This window comes from Anolis carolinensis, chromosome 5 (genome assembly GCF_035594765.1).
Source record: "Anolis carolinensis isolate JA03-04 chromosome 5, rAnoCar3.1.pri, whole genome shotgun sequence".
Lineage (NCBI taxonomy): Eukaryota > Metazoa > Chordata > Lepidosauria > Squamata > Dactyloidae > Anolis > Anolis carolinensis.
Genome location: NC_085845.1, coordinates 63,757,157 through 63,776,040, shown reverse-complemented (window position 1 = coordinate 63,776,040; position 18,884 = coordinate 63,757,157). Strand labels below are relative to the sequence as shown.

General features: G+C 38.8%; 1 pseudogene; it reads left to right on the top strand.

Annotated features, from left to right (window-relative positions):
* Window positions 1-1,143: 1,143 nt before the first annotated feature.
* On the top strand, window positions 1,144-2,425 carry LOC134299769 (gametocyte-specific factor 1-like; annotated as a pseudogene).
* The last annotated feature ends 16,459 nt before the right edge of the window (window positions 2,426-18,884 follow it).

Sequence of the window (18,884 nt, the reverse complement as noted above, 5' to 3'; positions counted from 1 at the left end):
TCATAGGGCTTGTTCTCCAGACCTTTGACCATTTTAGTTGCCCTCCTCTGGATGCTTTCCAGCTTGTCAACATCTCCCTTCAACTGTGGTGCCCAGAATTGGACACAGTATTCCAGGTGTGGTCTGACCAAGGCAGAATAGAGGGGTAGCATGACTTCCCTGGATCTAGACGCTATTCCCCCATTGATGCAGGCCATATACTGCTGGTATCATAAACTGGACACAGGTGGAACTGGATAATTTGGACAGAAAAACAAGAAAACTCATGACCATTCATCATTCACTGCACCCTCGCAGTGATGTTGACTGGCTATATGTGCCTAGAAGATCAGGGGCAGAGGACTCTTACAAGTAAAACAAGCAGTCAAAGAAGAAGAACATGTCCTGACAGAATATGTAAAGCAAAGTGAAGAACCTGCTTTGATTGAAGTCAAATATCAGGAACTCCTCAAAGCACAGCAGACAAAAAATCTGTACAAGAAAACTGCGCTACAAACTAGAGCTGACAGCTGGCACAACAAAACATTGCAAAGTTCCTTGACAAAATTGAAGGAAAAGCTGACAAGGAGAAGACTTGGCTATGGCTCACGAATTCTCAGCTGATGTAAGAAAATCGCACAGACAGACTACAAACATTGGCACAACTATGTGGCCCAAATGATTCCTTGGAACTTATGCCTTAAGTACCACCTCCCTGCAGTAAAGAACTGGTGGGATCACAAACCAGCAAAGATAATGGAAAATGAACACACAAAGATACTGTTCCCCAGACTGACAAAGTTCTGGAACACAACACACCAGAACTTCAAAGACTCTGGCAAAAACCAGTACAGGTGGTCCTGGTGGTGATCGGCACACTGGATGCCATGCCAAAAGATCTCAGCCGGCATTTGGAAACAATAGACATTGACAAAATTACAATCTGCCAACTACAAAAGGCCACCCTACTGGGATCTGCGTGCATCATCCGAAAATACATCACACAGTCCTAGACACTTGGGAAGTGTTCAACTTGTGATTTTGTGATACGAAATCCAGCATATCGATCTTGTTTGCTGTGTCATACAATAATAATAATAATAATAATAATAATAATAATAATAATAATAATAATAATAATAATAGTAGTAGTAGTAGTATAAAGAACAACTACAACACTTAGTTGGGTTTCCATCTGTGGAGAAATTTTGCCATTTACCAAGCCAACAGAACCCATCATCTCTCTCTCTCAACTCCAACCTCCATCAGGGTATAAAAGATAGTTGTTGTTGTTAATAATAATTGTACCAGAAAAAAACACCTAGCAAGTTCTACCAGCCTTCCTTTTTCTACCTCTTTGACCAATCTATCATCCTTTCTCTGCCAACCTCTCAGCCATATTATTTCAATTTACAATAATAAATACAAAATAATCATTTTCCAAACTATGAACAGAGATGATAACTATGTTCAGTATGTTGATGCTTTGGATCCTGATAAACTATTGCAATGCCCATATGAGAAAAGTCATCAGATTAGTGCATGGAGCTTTCCCTACCACTTTGTCAAATGCCATAAATACCAACTTGATATTGTGAAAAAGCTGGTCATGTGCTCATTTAATGCCTGTCATCATGTTCCTAGAGAAGAATTCAGCCAAAACATAACAAACTGATGATTAAAAAAATCATCCAGCAGAACATCACAAATGGGCAGAATAACTATAGAAGAGAAGTTAATGTCAAACGTTCTTCATGGCAACCTCATCCATGTGAAGAAGACTGGGAAAAAGAGCTGAAGAACCCACCCCCAGCCTCTGCCTTCATTTGGGACACAACAAGCTGCTTTGTAAACAAATCTGGAATCTGAATAAGTACAACAGTGGGATACAAGAAACACCTAGCATCATGTTTGAGAGCTCCCAAGTCCCTGCTGAATGTATTACCATGGAAGATTAATGCTGGCAACTGAATACTATGACATAAACTATCCTTTCCAGTGGCTATCCCATTCCAAACAATTGTTCCAGCAAAAAATACCAAGCAAGTTCTACCAGCCTGCCTTCCTCTGCCTCCTTGGCCAATCTATCATCCATTCTCTGTCAACCTCTCTGCCTTCTGAATTTCAATTTATATAATAATAAATAATAAATAATCCTTTGGCTGTACTTGCCACCAGTGGTAAAAGAACTACAACAGTTAGAATTGGTTGGGCTTCTGTGCCTGTGGAGAAACTTTACCATTTGACAAGCCAACAGAACCCATCATTTCTCTCTTCTTAACTCCAGTCCCCATCAGGACATAAAAGATTGCTGAATAATACCATTCCAAAGAATAGTATCTTCAGGAGTAACTCAAGAAATCACAAAAAACCTGCCTGTTCCTGTTGTGTTAACCCTCACCACCGGGTTTGTGTGTGTGTTAGACTCTCTGCTGGCTAGCTATACCTTCCTCCCCCAAAACATTAACAACTGACTATGTTGTTCCTTTAAAATTGACTCTACTATTAGTATTTTTTTTTAAAAAAAAAATAATGTATTATTTCACTTCTTTGTTAGACACCTGACAAACAATGTCATCATATGTGATGTTCTGTCATACAAGATAGTACAATACAATGTCATACGATAGTACAAATAAAAACATCAGCTGTACATCAGAACAAGAAAAATGCTGCTCATAAATTTTATTCTTATTTTTCATGATTCAAAGAAAACCAGTATGTTTGGAATATATTTTATGTATTCAGTAAGTGTATTAGCGATGCATCCACAGGTAGAGTGACATATTTGTTAATATTAGATTGATCACTCATTATGTGGGGAAAATGACTAATGGAGATTTTATGTAGTCAGAACACCAGCAGAATGATCTGATAAATCTATAAACTGTGCTGGATTAGGCCAGCTCACATATAATGACAAAAAGGCAGCCATGTGTCTGTACATTTGCTTTTCCCCCCTCTTTCCTTCTTTCTTTTTCAACACAGGATTAAATGCCTCTGGACTTAATAAGCCTCTGGACTTTTCATGTTTCATCTAATCTAAGAAACCATCATTCAGCCTGTTTAAACACCGGGGGCTGAGCTGATAATGGTTTGTAAATATAAATTAAACAACATGATCATGGTTGGACATAATGGGAAACTGTGATATAAGAAACTCTGGAAGTATATGAATTTGTCACAGAAAATACAGGAGATTATAAAGGAAGAAGGAAGACCTAGGACACATTTACACTCCAGAAATGTAGCACTGTCATTCAAATTTAACTGCTGTATGGAAACCTTGGACATATAGTCTGGGGAGGCACTGGAGCACTTCTAAATGTCTGTCCCTAAACTGCAAATCCTAGGATTCTATAAGATAGAGATATGGCAATTAAGGTGGAATAACAGCACAATAATAATATAGTGTGAATGGGCTCTTGGACATGAGGTTTGTACTTGGTCTAATATAATTGTTTATTTGATGGAGATAGTTAGGCCTCCACAGGTTAACACTCTCATCAGCACAATTTATATAATTAAAATATGCTACATTTGTGTTTTTTGTATTTTAATCTTCGATAGTGCAGTGGAAACATGAGGGTGATTCAGACTTGGGATTGAACAATCAGGATTAGCACTCTTGTTCTGCCCCCACACTATCTTAACTACTTGAAAGGTGAACTGGATGTATATATACATCAATGAATAAACAAAAAAACATTAAAACCAACCAATTAAAACAAATAGTTAAAACAAGAATTTAAATCACATAATCCAGTTCATATCCCAGGGACAGGAATATGTCAAATTAGCCCCTAATTTTTCATTCCCAAACCCATTTAACTGGTTTTACATAATAAGTGCTCAGAATGGTGGGATCTAGCTGCCCCTCCACTTGTTAAGGAACACTAATACTGCATTCCTAATTAAAAGTGCCCAGTTTGAATCTGCATTCGTCAATAAAGTTTTGTGATTTGGCTCTGAAAGTGCTAGCAACTTGTGGTCTGGAGGCACATACAACCCATGAAACAACTTACTTAGTTTGTGTGACTCATGTCTCAATTTACAATGCATTTGCTGAAAATATGAAAAACATTCTTCCTGTTTTCCTCTCAAATCTTAGTAAAGTATTATTACCTTATTCAAAATCATAATGCTGTAAGCTAGCAATTGTAATCTATTAACACTAATCTTCGCTGCTGCTGTTACTGCTGCTCAGTCGCATAGTTGTTTCCGAATCTTTGTGACGTCATAGACCAATTCACGTCAGAGCTCCCTGTCGGCCATCACCGCCCCCAGTTCCTTCAAGGTCAAGCCAGTCACTTTAAGGATACTATCCATCCATCTCGCCCTTGGTCAGCCTCTTTTCCTTTTTCCTTCCATTTTCCCCAGCATCATGATCTTTTCCAAGCTTTCCTGTTTTCTTATGATGTGGCCAAAATACTTCAACTTTGCTTCCAATATCCTTCCCTCCAGTGAGAAGCCGGGCATTATTTCCTGGATGATGGACTGGTTGGATCTTCTTGCGGTCCAAGGCATTCTCAGGATTTTCCTCCAGCACCAGAGTTCAAAAGCGTCTATCTTCCTTCGCTCAGCCTTCCAGCTCTCACATCCATAGGTTACTATGGGTAATACCATTGCTTTGACTATGCGGACCTTCGTTGCCAGTGTGATGTCTCTGCTCTTCACTATTTTGTCAAGGTTGGCCATTGCTCTCCTCCCAAGAAGTAAACGCCTTCTTATTTCCTGGCTGCAGTCTGCATCTGCAGTGATCTTCGCACCTAGAAATATAAAGTCTGTCACTGCTTCCATATTTTCTCCCTTTATTTGCCAGTTATCAATATGCGTAGTTGCCATGATCTTGGTTTCTTGACATTTAACTATAACCCAGCTTTTGCACTTTCTTCTTTCACCTTGGTGATAAGGCTCCTCAGCTCTTCTTCACTTTCGACCATCAGAGTGGTATCATCTGCATACCTAAAGTAGTTAATGTTTCTTCCAGCAATTTTAACTCCGGCCTTGGAGTCGTCAAGCCCCGCACGTCGCATGATGTGTTCTGCGTACAAGTTGAATAGGTAGGGTGAAAGTATGCAGCCCTGCCGCACTCCTTTCCCAATCTTGAACCAGTCTGTTGTTCCGTGATCTGTTCTTTCTGTGGCTACTTGATCTTTATACAGATTTCTCAGAAGACAGACAAGGTGACTTGGTATTCCCATACCACCAAGAACATGCCACAGTTTATTATGATCCACACAGTCGAAGGCTTTAGAATAGTCAATAAAGCAGAAGTAGATGTGTTTCTGAAATTCCCTGGCTTCCTCCATTATCCAGCAAATATTGGCAATTTGGTCTCTTGTTCTTCTGCCTTTTCTGAACCCAGCTTGGGCATCTGGCAACTCTCGCTCCATGTATTGCTGGAGTCTGCCTTGCAGGATCTTGAGCATTACCTTACTGGCATGGGAAATAAGTGCCACTGTACGGAAGTTTGAGCATTGTTTAGCATTTCCCTTTTTAGGTATGGAGATATAAATTGATTTTTTTCCAATCTGATGGCCAATCTTGTGTTTTCCATATTTGCTGGCATATGGCATGCATCACCTTGACAGCATCACCTTCCAAGATTTTAAACAACTCAGCCGGGATCCCGTCATCTCCTGCTGTCTTGTTATTAGCAATGCTTCTTAAGGCCCATTCAACCTCACTCCTCAGGATGTCTGGTTCTAATTCACTCACCACACCGTCAAAGCTATCCTCTATATTATTATCCTTCCTATACAGATCTTCTGTATATTCTTGCCACCTTTTTATGATCTCTTCAACTTCTGTTAGGTTCCTGCCATCTTTGTTTTTGATCATGCCCATTTTTGCCTGAAATTTGCCTCCAATGTTTCTGATTTTCTAGAAGAGGTCTCTTGTCCTTCCTATTGTGTTGTCTTCTTCCACTTCCATGCATTGCTTGTTTAAAAATAGTTCTTTGTCTCTTCTGGCTAGCCTCTGGAATTGTGCATTTAATTGGACGTATCTCCCCCTATCACTGTTTCCTTTCACCTTCCTTCTTTCTTGGGCTAGTTCTAGTGTCCCAGCAGACAACCATCTTGCTTTCTTGGTTTTCTTTTTCTTTGGGACGTGCTTTGTTGCTGCCTCCTGAACAATGTTGTCTATAGTTCTTCTGGGACTCTATTTATTAAATCTAGTCCCTGAAATCTATTCTTCATCTCCTTATAAACACTAATCTTTATATGATTATAAAGTATGACCTGGTTTATAAGTCTAGACATTTCAATGAAGAATTAAATATTCAATAATCCTTGAATGAACAATGATCGATCTTAATCAAAGAGATTAATAAGATGTAATTGCAATGTTCAAATATGTAAGTAGTGAATTTTTTCTTAAAGTGGATGTAGTTTAAGTAGAACATTACTGAACTGGATATTTACTTGGTACCCTTAAATAGTTTTAAATGAGAAGTCTACTGAATACAAGCACAAGAACTAACAGAAGCACATTTTGCTAAATCAGTATTTTTTGAAATTCTAATCAATGAATTGACTTATATCAAAGATGTTTAACAACAAAAACAGAAAAATTGACTTTTTTTTAAAAAAAGATAACATGTCCTATTTATGATTCATTTTTGCTTCATCTTTGAAAATGTATCTGTATATATTAGATCAGGACAAAACCAGCCAGCATTATTTTACTTCATGCCCTCTGGAAGATCAATAATATACTACAGTGCATGGCAAATGAGATTTATCACACAAGTGCATCTGTCCAGGTGTATCAATAACTTTAGACATTGTAGGGTTGTAAATTCCAGCATAATGTGAAAGAGAGAAAAGGTTTGTGACAATGTTAGCGAAACTGGATCAATATAATCAGCTAATGCAGAATGTCCTGGAAAAGTCCTGTGCAAAGACATTTCTAGCCTATTTTGTGAAGTATATTTTCTGGACATTCTCCATCCTAACAGACAGCAAACTGTCTTTCTCCCCCTGTGTTTCTTGCTCATCTTCTTTGACTCTTCAGTAATTCCAGGTTCTATATTTCTACAACTAGCTGCACATTGACAGCTAGCAATACATTCAACCATATTCCCATGGAGTAAGGTATAATGGTACTTGGATTTTTCTTCATGCACAAAATTGGCAAGCTCACTTAATGCCCCATCCATTCCTGCTTTCATTTAGTTTGTGTGCCCATAACAGTTTGCAACGTATTAGAGGCAAGGTCAACAAATTAAGCCAGAGTGCAAATACATTGAATTCGATTATGTAAAAGTCTAGGCAAACTCCAGAGGAAAATAGAGCATCTCTCAAATCAAAATCTGAACTGACAGTTCTGCCAACCCCCAGCTGGATGCCACTTTAGCAATGCAAGTCTGCCTGTGCCACCAAAAGTAGGTTAATAGGATGGGGTGACAGCAGCTCTTTTCCGATCTCTTCTTTTTATTTCAGTAGTTGTGGAACTAAAACGGAGAGTTGGCAATCTTTCAGAAAACATCTTCAAATCACATGGAAATGCAGAACCCACTTGTCAAATATTTTTGCTCATGATATATTTGGGTTTTTATCTTCTTTTTATTTTTAGAGAACCTGAAATCAAGTTTTGATGTAAGCCTAATCCAAGTCTTGCTTCAACTAGGATACACCCATTGAATTAATTTCTGAATTACAAGTCAACATTTATGTAAATTGCACATATTTGACCTGTTTACTCTATCTGAGATTAACAAATTTCCAATTCCATTCTCAACCTAGGACTGTTTCACACTAGGCACTATCATAATTTCATATTAAAGTAGGTAAAGGTTTTCCCCTGATGTTAAATCCAGTCGTGACCAACTCTGGGGGTTGGTGCTCATCTCCATTTCTAAGCCGAAGAGCCGCCGTTATCCGTAGACACCTCCAAGGTCATGTGGCCGGCATGACTGCATGGAGCACTGTTTCATATTACAAGGGCCTTTTTCCATGATGCAGGCACAACATTATTATTCCACTTTAACAGCCATGGCAACACCATGTGGATCCTGAGATTTGGTGATTATGTATGTGTGTACGTTCAAGTTGCCGATTAATTTATGGTTACCCCATTAATTTCATAAGGTTGCTTTACACAAGGAATACCCAGAGGTGATTTTTGCCAGTTTCTACCTCTAAAATAGGTAGGAAGCATGGTACTGAGCATGGTATTCTTTGGTGATCTTTTATCCAAGTTCTAACCAATGTTAACCATGCTTGGTGTCGAAGATCAGATGGGGTCTGGTGCTTTTAGGATATTTCTATTTGCATTTGAGGGAAGGCTATTTAGAGTTCTCTGCCAGAGATTTCTAAACACACATTAAACTACAAACTCAAGGATTGTATAGGACGCATCCATGACCATTAAAATGGAATTATAGTGACCTGTGACATGTGAAAAATCATATGTAGTGTTATTACTGCACCAGATGGAAAAAAATTGATAAAGATTAATAGGACTACAAAATCTATTTGCTAGTTAAATGAAAGCAAATCACACTAGACATGAAATGGTGTTACCTTAAAACAGGAGGGGGAGGGATGTGCTTGTAGCCTCAAAAATGCTTTTGAAGCTTTCACAGCTTTATTTTTCTTTTCTAGTTTCAAAAGATATCTGTACAGTTTTTAATTACATGTTCACCATCCTTTCCAAGTTCTAAACAGAACTCATTTTCTCCAACATTTATAGATATATCTCTCTTATCTTGATTAAATCTCTCCTTAAATTGCATGTAAGCAAACACTTGAGATCTTTGCCTTCCCTAAGAAATGTTTCTCTTGCATCCAGGTTCCAGATGTCTTGTTTCAAGTACAAAAGATCTCCATAGAACAATCATTGCTGTTTATTAACCCATTCTTTCCAAAATTAGGCGATAAGATAGCTAATGTTTATGTTTCTTCCACTCTTATTTAATATTTCTTAGGCTTTAAATGTCGGAGTTAGAGAAGAATCTGGAACCACTTGATGCTGCAATATTATGGAAGCTAAGTGGGTTCCATGGGTCTGATTATGCCTGGATAAAAAAATGCAGGGAAATCCACTTCAGCTGCTTTGAGCTTTTTCTAAAGTAGCATTTAAGTATACTTATATCACAAGAAGGTTCAGCCTATTATTTTGAATGGAATATACCCAAGACTACATCTACAAACTCCAAGGACATGTGAGGGTGGATGTAGAGCAATATCTTCCTACATAATAGAAGTGCTGTACAAACAAAACACCTTTCATTTATTCACTGTGAAACATTTTGAATATCTGTATACTGTAGGGGCAATTGAAATGAAAGTAGGAGGGCTGGCGGATGAAAATTGTAGTCCTCATCTCATGATTCACAGATAAAAAGATAAAATGCTTGTCACTGCTGTGTTTGCCTTCAACAATTCACCTTCACCATTGCTATATTGCACAGAGCTTTTCATTGAAATTATTTCATTCAGCAGAACCATATTAAGAACAGAACTGCTATAATTTTAGAAAAAGGGCCTCATCCCACCAGTGAGGGGAAAGTGAAAGAAATAGTCTTTCCCCATCTTCTGAGTCAGCCATCTTACATCCTTTCCATGTCAAAGTCCATATTTATCCCGCTTTCTGTCTCTTTCTCCCATTTGAAGTTGGATAACACCCAACTCCTGAAGATGGATCCTGAAGATGGATTTAGGGCTCTGTTTCCAGTGCTCTTATGTCATGTGATGGCCTCTGAGACTCCCATGGGACTTTGTTTCCAAAGTGCATGGAAACTGAGCCCTAAACCCATGGAATGGTCCAAAGTGTTTCAACTAAGGAAAGCACTGATCTGGATCAAAATTTGGACTCTCATGTCCTTTTCATGTCGAAGTGCATATTTCTCCTGCTTTCTGTCTCTTTCTCCCATTTGGAGTTGGATAACACCAAACTCTTGAAGATGGATCCTGAAGATGGATTTAGGGCTCTTTTTCCAGTGCTCTTATGTCATGTGATGGCCTCCGTGAGACTCCCATGGGACTTTGTTTCCAAAGTGCATGGAAATGGAGTCTTTAACCCATGAAATGGTCCAAAGTGTTTCAACTAAGGAAAGCACTGATCTGGATCAAAGTTTGAACTAAGATGACTTCTGTAGTTTCAGCCTACATGTAAATGCATTTAGGATTAGGTTAAGCAGTGTTTTCCAACTACTATTGGTCACCATTCGTAAGAGAAAAAAGTCAGATCTTTGTAAGTCACTGAGAAACCTTGGCTGACAGATCAGAGGGCCTTCAGCTATTGAAGGTCTAGCCATGGTGTCTCGAGTTGTTTACCTTGTATCTACTACAGCAGAAGTGCTGCCAGACACACACTTTATAAGTGCAATAACAAAGAATTGAGGAAAAATCAAGCAAGAAGTAGCATATAGTAAGAGGAAAAAACTACTCCAAAGCCCAACTAGAAATACCTCCTACCAGAAAAAGCTGGAGTTAAAATTTCTGGAAGAAACATTAACAACCTTAGGTATGCAGATGATACCACTCTGATGACTGAATGTGAGGAGAAGCTGAGGAGCCTTATCACCAAGGTGAAAGAAGAAAGTGCAAAAGCTGGGCTGCAGTTAAACATCAAGATAACTAAGATTATGGCAACCAAACTGATTGATAACTGGCAAATAGAGGGAGAAAACGTGGAGGCAGTGACAAACTTTATATTTCTAGGCACAAAGATCACTGCAGATGCAGACTGCAGCCAGGAAATCAGAAGACGTCACCTTCTTGGGAGGAGAGCAATGGCCAACCTTGATAAAATAGTGAAAAGCAGAGACATCACACTGGCAATGAAGGTCCGCATAATGAAAGCAAAGGTATTCCCCATAGTAACCTATTAGGCTTGAGCGATCCATGAAAAAATTGATTCTAAACTCGTTTCAAAAGTAGGGGGCGCCAGCGTTTCGTTTCTGATGTCATTTCCGAATTTTGCCCCCCCAAAATTCGAAATTAATGAAAATTCGTTATTTTCTAAATTAATTCGTTAATGGCGGACGCGCATGCGCAGTGGCCAAAAAAAACAGCACGAGGGGAGATTTTACAGGACTCTCCCGCCCTCATTTTTTGAGTGATCTTCTTCAAACTTGGTACAGTGGTAGAACACATTTAACACTGATAGCTCACCAAAATTTGGAACGTTTCCCTTATCCTCTGATTTTTGGCGAATTTTCATAGCTTTTATAATAAACCATTTTTTAATAATTGCAGAAATCTGTTCCTGGTTTGAAAGTCTTATTTCCTGTTTCATTGGGTTGTCTTTACTGTGAAAGTCATTGTTCTACTTCAGAAACTTTGTTTTTGTGGCTGAAACTTTGTTAAATTGGTGGACCAAACCATAATATGTTCCATCCATGTCGCTTGCACAAAGTTCAGGCAGTGTCATAGATTTTGCCATGTTTCTATGACAGAACCAATTAGGAAATGACATTTATCACCCAGGAACAGAAATCATAGTACACCATCAAATCCTTCCTGACAGATGGCCATCAGCCTCTGAATAAGGAAATTAGTTCCTGGTTTGAAAGTGCTATTTCCTGTTCCATTGGCTTTTCTGGGCTGAGAGTGTGTGACTTGCCCAAGTGGGTGGCAGAGTGGGGAATCATGCCACAATTGGAGTTCAAAATTCAAACCTCTTCCTCCCTCCTTCTCTCTAAACTTCTCATACCTTCCAAGAATTCACATACTGTATGAAAGTTTGGTCAAGATGGTCAGAGGAGGGCAACTAAAATGATCTAGGGTCTGGAGAACAAGCCCTATAAGGAGTGGCTTGAAGAACTGGGCATGTTTAGCCTGCAGAAAAGAAGGCTGAGAGGAGACATGATGTATAATATGTGAGGGGAAGTCATAGAGAGGAGGGAGCAAGCTTGTTTTCTGCTGCCCTGCAGACTAGGACACTGAACAATGGCTTTAAACTACAGGAAAGGAGATTTCACCTGAACATTAGGAAGAACTTCCTCACTGTGAGCTGTTCAGCTGTGGAACTCTCTCCCCGGGCTGTGGTGGAGGTTTCTTCTTTGGAGGCTTTTAAGCAGAGGCTGGATGGCCATCTGTTGGGAGGGATTGGATGGTGTCTTCCTGCCTGGCAGAAGGGGTTGGGCTGGATGGCCCACGAGGTCTCTTCCAACTCTACTGTTCAATGACGCTATGATTCTAAGTGAGGACAAAAGGGGGTGGGGAATGTTAAGAGGAGAGAGGGCCTGGAACACCTGGGAATTGTAGTTTGCAAGTGGGCATAGTACTATTGGAGAAACGTTTGCTTCAGCCCAATGCTTTTATAAATGGTCAATATTCAGAGGCTTCCTTCTCCTGCATTTTGAAAGCTATTATGATGAAATTTGCCAGAATGGAAGCAAAAATTAAGTACTCTTAGCCTATCTAGTTTCATAATGTTTGACCCATCCACTGATTTTTGGGGATTTCTGAAGCAACATTTTTTTTAAAATGTTAGCAGATCGATAGCCATGCCTCCCTGTCCTTCTTCCTTCCACTTTGATTGGCTTGCTAAGGCTTCTGGGAAATGGAGTTTTTTCTCTCGTTATGGCGAATTGCTTCATTAATGGTCAATATTCAGAGGCTTCGTTCTCCTGCATTATGAAAGCTATTATGATGAAATTTGCCAGAATGGAAGCAAAAATTAAGTACTCTTTGCCTATCAAGTTTCATAATGTTTGACCCATCCACTGATTTTTGGGGATTTTTGAAGCAACATTTTTTTTAAAATGCTAGCAGATCGATGTCCATGCCTCTCCCTCCCTCCCTCTTCTGCTCTGATTGACTGAGAGGCATGCCAACATGGCTTCTCCTCTCAGAGGGGCTACAGCTTCATCCGAAGACATCAGAAACAAATGAAAAAAGGTACTTTTATTATTCAAATTCGTAATATTTGTAAGGGCAGTGAGCAGATGGTTCAATATTAATTCAAAATTGCTTACGAAACGAATTTTTAATGAATTTAACGAAATAACGAAAAATTTGCTCTAGCCTATAACCTATGGATGCAAGAGCTGGACCATAAGGAAGGCTGAGCAAAGGAAGATAGATGCTTTTGAACTTTGGTGCTGGAGGAAAATCCTGAGTGTGCCTTGGACCGCAAGAAGATCCAACCCGTCCATCCTCCAGGAAACAATGCCTGGCTGCTGACTGGGAGGGAAGGATATTAGAGGCAAAGATGAAGTATTTTGGCCACATCATGAGAAGACAGAAAAGCTTGTAAAAGATCATGATGCTGGGGAAAATGGAAGGAAAAAGGAAGAGAGGCCGACCAAGGGCAAGATGGATGGATGGTATCCTTGAAGTGTCTGGCTTGATCTTGAAGGAGCTGGGGGTGGTGACGGCCAACAGGGAACTCTGGTGTGAACTGGTCCATGAGGTCACGAAGAGTTGGAAACGACTGAGTGAATGAAGAAGAAGAAGAAGAGGAGAAAAAGCTATTCTGACTTAGCACTGTGCTATTGGGTGGGTACTCTTCAGCACAGTGAAACAATGAGACTTTCTAAAAGGAATCAGCTCCCACAAGTTCAAAAATGGCTTCCATTCCAACAGGTGGAGAAATGGAATCGTTTTGAATCATGTTGTTTCTTTGTAGTCAATATAGTTATTAAAACAATTAACAGATGAGTATTTATTACTAATGATGCACACAGAGCCCTATACTCAGCCTGCAGAAGTTCAAAAAAGGCATTTGTGCAAAAACCATGCAAACACTTGCAGAGAGATTCTTTGTTGGCATAAGTGCTTCACATTGACAGACTGTAATAAATCAATCAGCCTCAGCTAGTAAATATCATGTTTTCTCCAAATCATGAAAGTTGCTTATCTGAGCCATACTGAGAGCCATTTAAACTAATATGTATTAGTACACATTATACAATCCCTGTTTAACGTTTATAAATTGGAGTAAGTTCCCTTTCAAGGAAAACAATTTCTATCATGGATAAGTGCTGAAGAACATAATAATAATAATAATAATAATAATAATAATAATAATAATAATAATAATAATTAAATAAGTTTATTTATATCCCGCCTCCATCTCCCCCAAAGGGGACTCGGGGCGGCTTACAGCAAAATCGGATACAAAACAATACAAAATAAAATATGAAACATCAGAGAACAAAACCAATAATAATATATACACAGCAACCGAAAAAAACCAAAAAAACCCCCCACAACACGGTATTAAAACATCGAATTAAAAACAATGAGGTTGCAATAGTGGATAGGGTACACACATTAGGTAGGGAGGAGCCCTGAATTAATATCAAGTAATCAGGAAAAGAGCGACCAGTACAAAAGGTCGAGGAGTATAGTTGTAATTATGATGGGAATAGGCGTAATGATTTGGATGACTTTTTGAACAGAGGATATAATACATCTAGCACTATGACTACAATGGTTTGTGACAGCTTCATGCTTGCGTTGTGATAAATCAGCCATCTGTAATGTCAGATGACAACATCGTTCCAAATGTTGGTTGAATGGTACCAAGGAGTATAGTAACTTCTATTTTTGGTTAGTGCTTTGGACAAGTTATTTACTACTCATATAAGAAGTATCCTCATCTATCTTTAATGGAAGTGGGAATATGGTCATGGACAACTTTTGTTATATTTGGTAGGTAGTTTTGAAAATAGACAGAATCAGAAAAAATAGACATAGACACACATCTCTCAGGTATATAGATGTAGTACACAACATATGTGTTGTGTGTACCTGTGTTTCCCCCCTCTCTGTGGTATAAGAAGCACCATGCATTTGCTGAATATTCTTCTAAAGGAAGGGGAACAAAGAAGAGATAAAATAAAACATAATAACACAAAATGAGTATTTCTTTAGCAATTGTGTTACCAGCATTATCCAAGACCATTAGGGCAATAGTCATCCTCACAGAAATATGAGATTCATTGATATTAACTCTGTTTATGAACTACGCCTTAGCAATCACCCTTTTCTTCATAAATGGAACACCTGTTAACTTCACATAATCTACTGTTCAGGCATGACTGTCTGAAAAAGTCAAGGTTGCAATTTGACTTACTTCTGAATGCAAGCAACCATGAGTATTCTGATATCTTTGAAAAAATTGTTGATATAAATCTTTGTTAGGTAACTTACCAGATGCACACCTTTTCAGAAAAAAGTTACTTTTGTATTTCCTTAGTTAAAACAGATAGATCTTATTAGCACTACATACTGTATATTGATAATTCCTGATTTCTGTTCATTCTGGATGAAGCTAATAAAAGCTACAATCCAATAACATATGAAGGGCATAGCCAACTTCTCCTATAATATCATGTTTATTTTAAGATAAAAATATTAAACAGTTCACACCATATGCAAACTAACAATGCCCTTCTTTGATTTTCACTTATTACTTACTGCTATCTTGGCACACTGAATGTTGTTTGCAGCTAGAAAATAATCAAGATGTTTATACACTGTATTAGGCAATCCCTCATAGATCGAGGATGATGGTCCTCCAATTGTGGGGTCTTGGGAGTGGGTCCGAGATGGCTGAAGAGACCTATTCTTGATCCGAATATCCTCCTGCAGTGGAGACATCAGTTTCCAGGTGGAAGATGGTCCCGGTCAGAGTTGGCTTGACGTTCTTTTCTCTTGGCACATTTCACCCTTAAGCCCTCCATTTGTGCCTCTTCGAATTCTGCAGCACTGCTGGTCACAGTTGACCTCCAGCTAGAGTGTTCAAGGGCCAGGGCTTCCCAGTTCTCAGTGTCTATGCCACAGTTATTAAGGTTGGCTTTAAGCCCATTCCGTTTCCTGTTCTTGAGTTGGGAGTAGAGTAACTACTTTGGGAGATGGTGATCGTGCATTCAGACAACGTGGCTAGTCCAGTGGAGTTGATGGCGTAGGAGCATCGCCTCAATGCTGGTGGTCTTTGCTTCTTCCAGCATGTTGACATTTGTCTGTCTGTCTTCCCAAGAAATTTGCAGGATTTTTCAGAGGCAACACTGATGGAATCGCTCCAGGAGTTGAGTGTGATGTAGATACAGTCCACATTTCTCAGGCCTATAACAGGGTTGGGAGGACAATGGGTTTATAAATGAGCACCTTGGTATCTCTACGGATGATCATCAAACACTATTTGCTTCATTTGGAAAAATGCTGCACTTGCAGAGCTTAGGTGATGTTGTATACACTAGTCACACCTAGGTGTAAAATATGATGGGTTGATAGGTGACTATGTTATTTCTCTTTACACTCTGAAACAGAATAGTTTCTTGTATGCAAAGTTAAATATTAAAAAAATAAAAATAAAAAGGAAGTATTCAAAAAGAAGGGACACCATTCCCCCTTCCACAACTTATAGAGGCCCTTTAAAGGTCAACATATTTTTAAATTATTTTCTGAGTTCAGGATAGAAGGATTGTTTTCTGCTTTCTGCACAATGATTAGAATTTTTCATTGCCTGTCACGACACATATTTACTGTTTCGTTATGTTAGTTCATTTTGCTTCAGGAATCCACTTTGCTCTGTTGATTTTGGGCCATGTTTGGACATCACTCATCAAATATCCTAGCTAAGTGCAAGCATAGCCAAGAAATGTACTGTTCATAATTATGTTTACAGCAATCACAGAGTGACTTCTCTTTTTCACATTGTTTCTAAGTTTTCATTTTTCTGGATTCTACCTCTCTGTTCCATTTTTTTTTTTTTTTGGTATCATCCATCCTAGGAATACTATGGGTCAATACACATTATATATCTGTATGACCTTTTCTGTGGGAACAAGGATCCTAGTCAGTCCAGGTTTCCTCTTCAAAAGCTTGTGTTTGGAACTTTATTTGCACAAGTCTGTATAGGCAAAGGCCTCTTTAAGGCTGATGTTGATCATAAAGTGGTAGAGATAGGCCAAATCCATGTGCTGGTATCTAGTATGTGAATTCATTCCTCTTGTGTTCCTTTAGTATCTCCAAGCGTTCATAGCTGAAGAAGATGACTTTGGTCCTTGTGATAACTGGGGCGTATTTTTCTTTGCAAAACTATATTGTTTTGGTTATTATTATTATTATTATTATTATTATTATTATTGACACAACAACGTTGTATGACACAGCAAACAAGATAGATATGCTGGATTTCGTATCACAAAATCACAAGTCGAACACTTCCCAAGTGTTTAGGACTGTGTGATGTATTTTCAGATGATGCGCGCAGATCCCAGTAAGGTGGCCTTTTGCAGTTGGCAGATTGTAATTTTGTCAGTTGTCTATTGTTTCCAAATGCCGGCTGAGATCTTTTGGCACGGCACCAAGTGTACCGATCACCACCAGGACCACCTGTACTGGTTTGTGCAAGAGTCTTTGAAGTTCAATCTTGAGGTCCTGATAGCGGCTGAGTTTTTCCTGCTGTTTTTCGTCAATCCGACTGTCACCTGGGATGGAGACATCAATGATCCAAACCTTTTTCTTTTCTACAACTGTGATGTCTGGTGTGTTGTGTTCCAGAACTCTGTCAGTCTGGATTCGGAAGTCCCACAGTATCTTTGCGTGTTCATTTTCCATTATCTTTGCTGGTTTGTGATCCCACCAGTTCTTTACTGCAGGAGATTTTTAAAAATAAATTACAGGTAGGCACATTGTGGCCAAAGTTTATCTTTCAGTATTTAAAACTCTCCTTTTATTTGGACGTGGACTGAATATAAGTGACCTTATATTTCATTTCAGTTGAAGATGTGAAGATAAATAACACATTTTGTGCTGCATAGGTACATGTGATGAATCATACAGATATTGCTAAAAGCCTTCAGAACTCTTTCTGGTACGTTTTTTAGCATCTGTGCAGTGCTCAATATGTGGGAATGAATGGAACAGCCTAATCATCTGAAATGCTTTTTGAAATTTGCTAACAGGATGGATCTAGATGGATTTTATGTCAGAGATCATATTTATCAATTCGTCTGCAGCTTGGTGGTATTACCAGCTGGGTGATCTATTAATGCTACAAGGAGAGATTGCTGTGATGAGGGTCACCTGACTGAAAATGAATTTGGTTTATTTTTCCCCCAATCATCACACTGTTCCAGATAGTTGATTTCCTTGGTTCTCTGATTTCTTGCTGTACAGAGAGAAACAGAGAGAAGGAAAAAAGTGCAATTAAAGATATTATTTTTCTGAACAAGTGGCTACTACTTTTTAAAAGTATACAACCTCCTCTTACACTAAATTCTGATTAGTATCCTCATTTCCCATCCCTTTTTTAAAAATTCATAAACCGTCTTTAACTATAGCTAGCTGTCTTGAAATAAGTCATCTCACTTATGGGCCAGATCATAAATTTGTTTCCAACATCTTTATGATCCTCGAAAAAGCAGAGATGAATTGAACGCTGTGGGGCTGACTTAATTGGCTGAAACGCTTTTAAAATGTGATGTGGTGTGATTTAATCAGACTGTGGCACTAATGGAGTTAAGCACTCTGTCCACTAGGAAATGATATGATCTTTCACAGAGTTCTAAGTGCCTGTTTATAGCCCTGATGAAGGTGCTCTTTTGCAGTTCACATATTCCAACCCTTTGCCTGAGGTTAGAAGGTTAGGGTGGAGGGAAGAAGTAGTTCTGTACCACCAAATGTAGAAGATCTCTAGGACCCTCAGTTAGCCTCCATAAAATGTATTCATTTAAAAAATAATCAATAATACATAAAACATCAAATGAGCCTTCTACAATATCTGAGAACAAATAAATGCCTTCCCTTTCCCCAAATAGCAGCACATCTATGCACATGCCCGTTTCAGAAAAGGCTGTGCATCGTCTCATTTTCTATTAAATCAGCATTAATGTGAACAAATTGCAGTCCTTCAATAGCACTAATGCATAACACTTTAAGAATTCTCTGGCCCTGTTTCACATTTAGAGTAGCAGAGGGCGATCAGAGGGGAGG